Source organism: Dendronephthya gigantea, unplaced genomic scaffold (genome assembly GCF_004324835.1).
Source record: "Dendronephthya gigantea isolate DGI-Jeju-01 unplaced genomic scaffold, DenGig_1.0 000037F, whole genome shotgun sequence".
In the NCBI taxonomy this organism is placed as follows: domain Eukaryota; kingdom Metazoa; phylum Cnidaria; class Anthozoa; order Malacalcyonacea; family Nephtheidae; genus Dendronephthya; species Dendronephthya gigantea.
In genome coordinates, this window is record NW_021163047.1 from 1,180,021 (window position 1) to 1,190,000 (window position 9,980).

Genomic DNA, 9,980 nt, shown 5'->3' on the forward strand with positions numbered 1-9,980 from the left:
CTAGTACTTTATATTTTTACTGCCATAAGTCAAAACGTTCCCCTTAGCATTATCTATATAACTTTGCACTATTCTTGGATCCCCAGTCTAAATATGCTTTCATGCATGTTAGCATGAACTTTGCAGGTAGGTGCGACTCCCAAACAGCACCCTCTTCGATACGCCCCTGAGTTTAACCATACTGCATGCTAATTTATTTATACATATAGATCACTAGCTAAGGGTACCGTTTTGTATAGTCATTGTAGTAACGTGCCAAAGCAAGAAGAAACGAAGGCAAGTATCGTATAACAAATATAATATAAGACTAAAATACAAAACTGGGCAGTCCTCTTTTTATACCTACCCCAGTATGCATTGCGGTAATCAAAGCATAGTATGTCGCACACTACACTCATAACACTGTCCAAGTTACATAATAAAAGTGTCGCAGAAATATTATATGGCAGAATTGTGAGGTGAATACGACCAATGTAGTTTCACAGCCGTAGTTGATCCCCACCAGTTCGTGATAGTTTTCTTATCTTGTAGAAATATTGATATCTGATCTACGATGAAGTTTACCATCTTTGACTTGAAACAATGGGGTGTTGTTTTTCTCACTCTCGTCCACAAATGGTAAGAGATCAGTGACTGCACTTGGATCTATTTTCTCATCAGGGTTTTTGTACGCTTTGACTACTTGGTCAACAGATGCTTGTGATGCTTCCACAGCAATTTCGAAATTTTTCTTAAGAAACATAAACAATCTTTTTTGGATGATTTTGTCATTGTAATCGACAAGTATATAAATAGATAAAACTAATGTAAATATTTATATATTTGTATTATATAGCAAATGAATGAAATATTGCAAAATGCTATAGGAAATTGTAAAGTGCAATTAAACTAGTAAAATTGACTGTTGGTTTGTGCTCCGCCCTGGCCCCCGGGAGTATGGTCCATGGAGTATGGACGACTAAACTCAGTCATTTGGCAAATAAACAGGTAAAACATTTGTTAGTTATAAAGTGAATACATAATTTTGGTATATTATTTTGCTACTGTAATGATGTAAAATGCATAAATATGTGTAAGACACTGGTGTAGTTCTGGTGTAGTACATATGTCTTGGGACTCCCGTCGCTTAGGACTAATTTCACAATACACCTCCCTAATGTGCACCCCTGCAAGACCTACAAGGAAAATTTGGCGGAGGTGTTCCTGGGTGATGGCAACACCTAATGCATCACGTATTAACGAAAATACATTGTCAGTTGTTAATTTCAGTTAACTGTTGAATTCATTTTTGTGAACTCAATAAAAATTGCATTTGGTTTCGCTACAGAATTAAATTATAATAGCGCAATGTAGTAAGTTGTCATTAGAAATATACAATCAAAGGAAGAATATACAGTGGTTTGGCGAAAAGGATAATTAAGGAACCTTGCTGTATATTTTATCATGTTAAAATCAATAGGTTTCAAAACAATTAGCAAAGCACAAAATGAACATTTGAGAGTTTACCTCATCCTTTGTGTTCTTGAGCATTCCATCCCCATAAGCAATCCATTTATCTTTACGTACGTTGGTAACACGAAGACCAAACTTGCTGTCTTCATCATGCATGTATTTACAAAGAAGATCTTATGTTAAACTTGGTGCAATGCTCATTGGTAAAGCCACTCTTGGTGTTCTGAAATGTCGAGTTAAAATCTTACCTAATAAGGCAGCAATTGGTGTAAATCATTGCTTGTTATCAGCTATTGTTGCAGTTCCTTTCAATTTCCTTTCATTGTTTTAACTGTAGTCACGTTTGTTCTAACTGTAGTCATTCTTGCTCTAACTGCAATTTGTGCTTGTTCTAACTGCAGTTATCATTGTTCTAACTGCAGTTATCATTGTTTGTTCTAACTGTAGTTATCATTGTTTGTTCTAACTGTAGTTATCATTGTTCTAACTGTTGTTATCTTTGTTCTAACTGTAGTTATCATTGTTCTAACTGCAGTTATCATTGTTCTAACTATAGTTATCATTGTTTATTACTGTAGTTATCATTGTTCTAACTGTAGTTATCATTGTTTGTTCTAACTGTAGTTATCATTGTTTGTTCTAACTCTAGTTATCATTGTTTGTTCTAACTGTAGTTATCATTGTTTGTTCTAACTGAAGTTATCATTGTTCTAACTGTAGTTATCCTTTTTCTAACTGTAGTTATCATTGTTTATTGTTCTAAATGATAATTTTTACGAGTACAAATTATTGTTAATGGACGATACTCAACGCACTATAGACCTGGAAGTTTATAGATTAAACATATTGTCGAAACAAAGAAAGACTATATCACAGACTTTCATTATTTGCTTGCCAAACCCGCAGGCTACTGCACCCAGTATCGTTTATTAACTATGTCCAAACTACTATGTTTGACCTATTCATAAATATAACAATGAAACTATAGTTAAGCCCACAGGCAGTTACCCGTGTTAGCCGTATCTGGCTATCATTCTCATTTGGATTGCGAGCTCTCAGGACCGAGTAAAAGAGACAACTAAATTTATTTTTAAAATTCAGCGTTTCACGCTTATTATTTCTTAACACTAAACGAAAAACAATGCCAAGAATTAGCAAACCACGATCAAGGGCTCGTCAGCAAGATCGACCATCCAGTACTCAACCGTCTGTCGAAATACCGCAGAATTTGGGCGAGCTATCAACTTTAGAGTTGAAGAATCTTTGCCGCGAACTCAACTTTTCCTGCGCTGGTGGCCGTCGGGTGCTTACAACGCGCCTACAGAACGAACGCGAACGCTTAAATACGAATACACCGCAAACCAATGTTGAAAACGTTCAAACCGTTTCAGCCAACAACTCGCCATCTGTTCCCGACGCGAGAGAGAGCTTCAGCGACGACCAACTGGCACAGAACAGACAGATTGTTTCGCAGTCAATCTCATCATTCTTCGAAAACCAACCTCCCACAACCGCTTCAACGCGCGTAGAGGAACAGACGACTAACCCGCCACCGCCAACGCCACTCGAAAGACTAGAACAGCTTGGTCAATTCCCGTTTTTAAGTTCCAGAGAACTCCAGCAGCAGCCGGCCCCATTTCATGAGCCCGCAGCCTCAAACGTGCAAGCGGACGGGGGTTTCACGCCAGAGATTCCAAGCAAATACGTTCGCGACATCGAAAGTGGTGAGTTTTTTGAGCTTGCTAGATTACTACCTAAAAATTTAAATAAGTCAAATGTTGGTTCCGATTATTCCGACAACGTGGGTTTCACAATTTCCTCCACGGGAATCTCATTAACACCACGCAAACCTCAAGTGCTCACTGACATTGAAGAGTGGACAACCGCTTTCAACACGTATATGTTAATTATTGTTAAAAAGTTCCCAAACCGTGCATCAGAACTTTTACAGTACATGGAAACCATCCGTCATGCGGCAAAAACGCATGGCGGTTTAGGCTGGTGTGTATATGACCATAAATTCCGATATAAAGCCGCCGCGTGTCGAACATTGTCGTGGGCCAACATTGATATGCAGTTATGGTTGCGTATTTTCACCGCTAGCTCCACTCAATTGCGGGAAGATTATTCCCTTTTTTCTAACGGACCCTCAATCAAAGCTGGGGCAGCGAGGGACGGACTTTTCCACAGCTACAACAGGGGAAGACCTTGCCCATTACGACCCAATTGCCCCTACACTCACCGATGTAACCGATTTGGCTGTGGGGGAAAACACCCTGGGTACCAATGCACACAATCCCGTGAAGAAAACGATCATAACGAAGATCACTCCTCAAAATCCGCCCGTAGTTCCAAAAAGACCAACAGAAAATAGAACTGTTAGTTTCATACCTAGTATATATAATAGCAGTAATTTAATACCTTTAGATAATACTATAGTTACGCCAATTCGCGTTGACGCGCTCGAAGATGCTCTGCGTGGGCATTCTGACCCATCATTCGTTTTGAAACTCTGTTCGGACTTGCGTTTCGGTGCTCGCATTGGCTACGATTGTCCTCGCATGTCCAAATTTTCGAAAAATCTCAAGTCTGCCATTGACAATCCAACTATTGTTTCAACTAACCTATAGCTAAGGAAGTTGCTCTTGGCCACACAGCTGGTCCTTTCACCAATCCCCCGTTTGCTAATTTACAGGTTTCGCCGATTGGTATCGTACCCAAAAAGCATTCGGATAAATTTCGAACCATTTTTCACCTCTCGTTTCCAAAAACGGGAGAATCAATCAATTCCTTTATCGAGAAAGATGATTTTGCATTGCAGTATATTAAAATCGACGACGCTATTGCCTATTGCGGCTTTAATCCGATTAAGCAGAGGTACTTATCTTGCTAAAACTGACGTAGAGTCTGCTTTTCGTCAATTCCCTGTTCATCCGGACGACTGGGAGTTATTAGGCATGTACTGGAACAAGTCCTATTATTTCGATAAAGTGTTGCCCTTTGGTCTGCGTAGTGCGCCGTATATTTTTAATCAACTTTCCGACGCACTTGAGTGGATTTTACTCAACAAGTGCTACATAAGCTATGTTGGGCACATACTAGACGATCTCCTTATTATGGAACCACCAGCCAAAACTGGGGTTCCTTCTCATGCATGCCAAACTAGCCTTTCTAGCATGTTACTAACTTTCCGCACGCTAGGCGTTCCAATTGCAGAACATAAAACTGAAGGACCAAGTCTCATCATAGAATTTCTAGGCATTATCCTCGATTCACAAACGATGGAGGCTCGTCTCCCAGCCGATAAATTGCGCCGCCTCTCTGTCGACCTAAATTCGTGGCACACAAAAACGTCAGCTACACTCCAAGAGCTCCAATCACTAATTGGAACATTAAATTTTGCATGCAAAGTTATTCCCCCGGGCCGAGCTTTTCTGCAACGTATCATCAGTCTGACACGGGGGGTCTCCAAACCACATCATCACATTCGCTTGACAAATGGTTTTCGCGAAGATATAAAAATGTGGCAAAATTTTCTTAAGGACTGGAATGGAACAACCTTATTTCTCAACTCTTTCTGGGAGAATTCAACAAATCTTTCCCTGTATACGGATGCCTCTGGTACTCTTGGTTTCGGGGGCATTTTCCGCACCCAGTGGTTTCAGGGTAAATGGTTGCCTCACCAAACCCTGGACACAAAAAATATCAGCATTGATTGGCAAGAGCTCTATGCTATTGTGGTAGCTTCCTACTTATGGGCACCTTTATGGGCTCAAAAACGGATTGTGTTTTATTGCGATAACCAAACTGTGGTTTCCATAATCAATTCCAAACGTTCAAAAAGCGCTCGTATCATGGACTTAGTGCGTGCTCTAACCTTACAAACATTGAAACATAACTTTTATTTCAAAGCCCTGCATGTCCCAGGCCATTGTAATGACATTGCTGATTCTATCTCCCGTTTTCAGCAAACCAGATTTCGGCGGCTAGCACCGCATGCAGACCAGCAACCTCAACCTCTACCCGAGGAGCTTTCTCGTCTCTAGACGCCGATTTACGTCGCTATCAAATTGCCTCGTTAGCTCAAGGTACCATTAAAACTTATAGCAGTGGGGAAAAGCAGTTTATGAATTTCTACTATCAATTTCATCTACACAAACGTGTGCCTCTTCTGCCGACAACAGAAAAATCTTGATTTATTTTGCTGTTTTTCTTGCTAAGACGGTAAATCCAGACACCATCAAAGTCTATATCTCCGCAGTACGCCATATGCATTTGGTTAACGGCTACGACCTTCCGATTACGAAATTTCAACGTCTACAGTATATTTTGCGAGGTATAAAGCGCGTGAAAGGAGTGTCTACAAGAACACGCCTACCAATTACATTAGACCATCTCAAATTGTTTCACCGCCTATTGCACTCACGGGTACTTCCTACAAACGATGAAACCATGATTTGGGAAGCCCTTTCCATAGCCTTTTTCGGCTTTTTGCGGATTGGTGAAATGACTTGCTCCGGTCCTTATAACTCTTCAACACACCTTAGCCGATCAGATGTAAGTTTTCATAACGAAAAACGCGGGATAACGAGGTTTTTCTCCAAATACGCATTAAAGCGTTTAAAACCGATCCGTTTCGAAGCTCAACCACGATAACCATTGGCAGCATTTCTGGTATATATTGTCCAGTAAGGGTGCTTCAAACCTACTTTTCCCGTTCATCACCGGACTACGCGGGACCATTGTTTTGCTATTCGAACGGTGCTCCTTTATCACGTGGTCAATTTACCAAAGAACTGCGAACACTTTTGGCCCAAGGTGGTTATAACACTGCACACTATGCAGGCCACAGCTTTCGAATCGGAGCGGCTGCTACAGCTGCATCCCAAGGTTTGCCTCATTGGCTCATTCAAACGTTAGGAAGATGGTCTTCCGATTGTTACCTTAGATACATTCGTACGCCAATTAATGTCCTTGCAGGCGTTTCAAAACGATTGATAGCGAAGTGATTAGAACACTCAGTCGTTGTTTCTCGGTCTATGGGGATCACACACACTTCGTTGTATGATTGTGGAGGCAATTGCTCTAGGATTAGGTCGCAATTTTACCATAGACCTCACGTTTTCTTTACGAAATTTGATAACCTGGCATAAAGCCAATTCCTATTTACAAATTCACTCTATTTCTGCATATGAGTATATGTACTGAGCCAGATCAGTGTTCTAAGAAAGATTTCCCTGATCATTTCTTCCCAGGGCCCAGCTCAGAGTTTATGTCTTGCAGGGCAGACTAGGACCCAGCTCTAAATGGAGTATATGTTCTAGCCGACTCAGGACCCAGCTCTAAATCCGCGCGGTAAAAGTATATGTCTTGGGCAGATTAGGACCCAGCTGGAAATCAGTATATGTCCTAATCGACTTTTCCCAAGATCCAGCTTTTCAATACGAGCATATGCCCTGGGAACCGCTCAGCACCCAGCTCTTCGCAGATACACAAAATACAGCATATAGAGCAGTTGTCCCACACTTCCATAACCCCACAAACCTGGTGTTCCGTGTGTTCTTATTAACTCAATATTATAACAAACACAGTTGGTGAGGACATTAACTGTAGTTATCATTGTTTATTGTTCTAACTGTAATTATCATTGTTCTAACTGTAGTTATCATTGTTTTAACTGTATTTATTATTGTTCTAACTGTACTTATCATTGTTCTAACTGTAGTTATCATTGTTCTAACTGTACTTATCATTGTTCTAACTGTAGTTATCATTGTTTGTTCTAACTGTAGTTATCATTGTTTGTTCTAACTCTAGTTATCATTGTTTGTTCTAACTGTAGTTATCATTGTTTGTTCTAACTGTAGTTATCATTGTTTTAACTGTACTTATCATTGTTCTAACTGAAGTTATCATTGTTCTAACTGTAGTTATCATTGTTCTAACTGTAGTTATCCTTGTTCTAACTGTAGTTATCATTGTTTATTGTTCTAACTGTGCTTATCATTGTTCTAACTGTAGTTATCCTTGTTCTAACTTTAGTTATCATTGTTTATTGTTCTAACTGTAGTTATAATTGTTCTAACTGTACTTATCATTTTTCTAACTGTAGTTATCATTGTTCTAACTGTAGTTATCATTGTTTATTGTTCTAACTGTAGTTATCATTGTTTATTCTTCTAACTTTAGTTATCATTGTTTATTGTTCTAACTGTACTTATCAGTGTTTATTGTTCTAACTGTACTTATCATTGTTCTAACTGTACTTATCATTGTTCTAACTGTAGTTATCATTGTTTATTGTTCTAACTGTAGTTATCATTGCTCTAACTGTAGTTATCATTGTAACTGTAGTTATCATTGTTCTAACCGTAGTTATCATTGCTCTAACTGTAGTCATCATTGTTCTAACTGTAGTTATCATTGTTATAACTGTAATTATATCATTGCTGTAACTGTAGTTATCATTGTTCTAACTGTAGTTATCATTGTTCTAACTGTACTTATCATTGTTCTAACTGTTGTTATCTTTGTTCTAACTGTAGTTATCATTGTTCTAACTGTAGTTATCCTTACTGTTGTTACTAAAGTTATCATTGTTCTAACTGTAGTTATCATTGTTTGTTCTAACTGTAGTTATCATTGTTTGTTTTAACTGTAGTTATCCTTGTTCTAACTGTAGTTATCCTTACTGTTGTTACTAAAGTTATCATTGTTCTAACTGTAGTTATCATTGTTTGTTCTAACTGTAGCTATCATTGTTTGTTCTAACTGTAGTTATCCTTGTTCTAACTGTAGTTATCATTGTTTATTGTTCTAACTGTAATTATCATTGTTCTAACTGTACTTATCATTGTTCTAATTGTACTTATCATTGTTCTAACTGTAGTTATTATTGTTTATTGTTCTAACTGTAGTTATCATTGTTTATTTTTCTAACTGTAGTTATCATTGTTCTAACTGTAGTTATCATTGTTCTAACTGTAGTTATCCTTACTGTTGTTACTAAAGTTATCATTGTTCTAACTGTAGTTATCATTGTTTGTTCTAACTGTAGTTATCATTGTTTGTTTTAACTGTAGTTATCCTTGTTCTAACTGTAGTTATCCTTACTGTTGTTACTAAAGTTATCATTGTTCTAACTGTAGTTATCATTGTTTGTTCTAACTGTAGCTATCATTGTTTGTTCTAACTGTAGTTATCCTTGTTCTAACTGTAGTTATCATTGTTTATTGTTCTAACTGTACTTATCATTGTTTATTGTTCTAACTGTAATTATCATTGTTCTAACTGTACTTATCATTGTTCTAATTGTACTTATCATTGTTCTAACTGTAGTTATTATTGTTTATTGTTCTAACTGTAGTTATCATTGTTTATTTTTCTAACTGTAGTTATCATTGTTCTAACTGTAGTTATCATTGTTTTAATTGTACTTATCATTGTTCTAACTGTAGTTATCATTGTTCTAACTGTAGTTATCATTGTTTTAACTGTATTTATCATTGTTAAACTGTAGTTATCATTGTTCTAACTGTAGTTATCATTGTTTGTTCTAACTCTAGTTATCATTGTTTGTTTTAACTGTAGTTATCATTGTTTGTTCTAACTGTAGTGATCATTGTTTGTTCTAACTGTAGTTATCATTGTTTTAACTGTACTTATCATTGTTCTAACTGAAGTTATCATTGTTCTAACTGTAGTTATCATTTTTCTAACTGTAGTTATATCCTTGTTCTAACTGTAGTTATCATTGTTTATTGTTCTAACTGTGCTTATCATTGTTCTAACTGTAGTTATCCTTGTTCTAACAGTAGTTATCATTGTTTATTGTTCTAACTGTAGTTATAATTGTTCTAAATTTACTTATATTTTTTCTAACTGTAGTTATCATTGTTCTAACTGTAGTTATCATTGTTTATTGTTCTAACTGTACTTATCAGTGTTTATTGTTCTAATTGTACTTATCATTGTTCTAACTGTACTTATCACTGTTCTAACTGTAGTTATCATTGTTTATTGTTCTAACTGTAGTTATCATTGTTTTAACTGTACTTATCATTGTTCTTACTGTACTTATCATTGTTCTAACTGTAGTTATCATTGTTCTAACTGTAGTTATCACTGTTCTAACTGTAGTTATCATTGTTCTAACTGTAGTTATCATTGTTCTAACTGTAGTTTTCATTGTTTATTGTTCTAACTGTGGTTATCATTGTTTATTGTTCTAACTGTACTTATCATTGTTTATTGTTTTAACTGTACTTATCATTGTTTTAACTGTACTTATCATTGTTCTAACTATAGTTATCATTGTTCTAACTGTAGTTATTATTGTCTATTGTTCTAACTGTAGTTATCATTGTTTATTGTTCTAAGTGTAGTTATCATTGTTCTAACTGTAGTTATCATTGTTTTAACTGTACTTATCATTGTTCTAACTGTAGTTATCATTGTTCTAACTGTAGTTATCTTTGTTTTAACTGTATTTATTATTGTTCTAACTGTAGTTATCATTGTTCTAACTG

The 9,980-nt window shown here is 36.8% G+C and overlaps 1 pseudogene; it reads right to left on the reverse strand.

The window, feature by feature from the left end:
* Positions 1-438: 438 nt before the first annotated feature.
* LOC114526109 lies at positions 439-1,860 on the reverse strand (annotated as a pseudogene).
* Between the last annotated feature and the right edge of the window lie 8,120 nt (positions 1,861-9,980).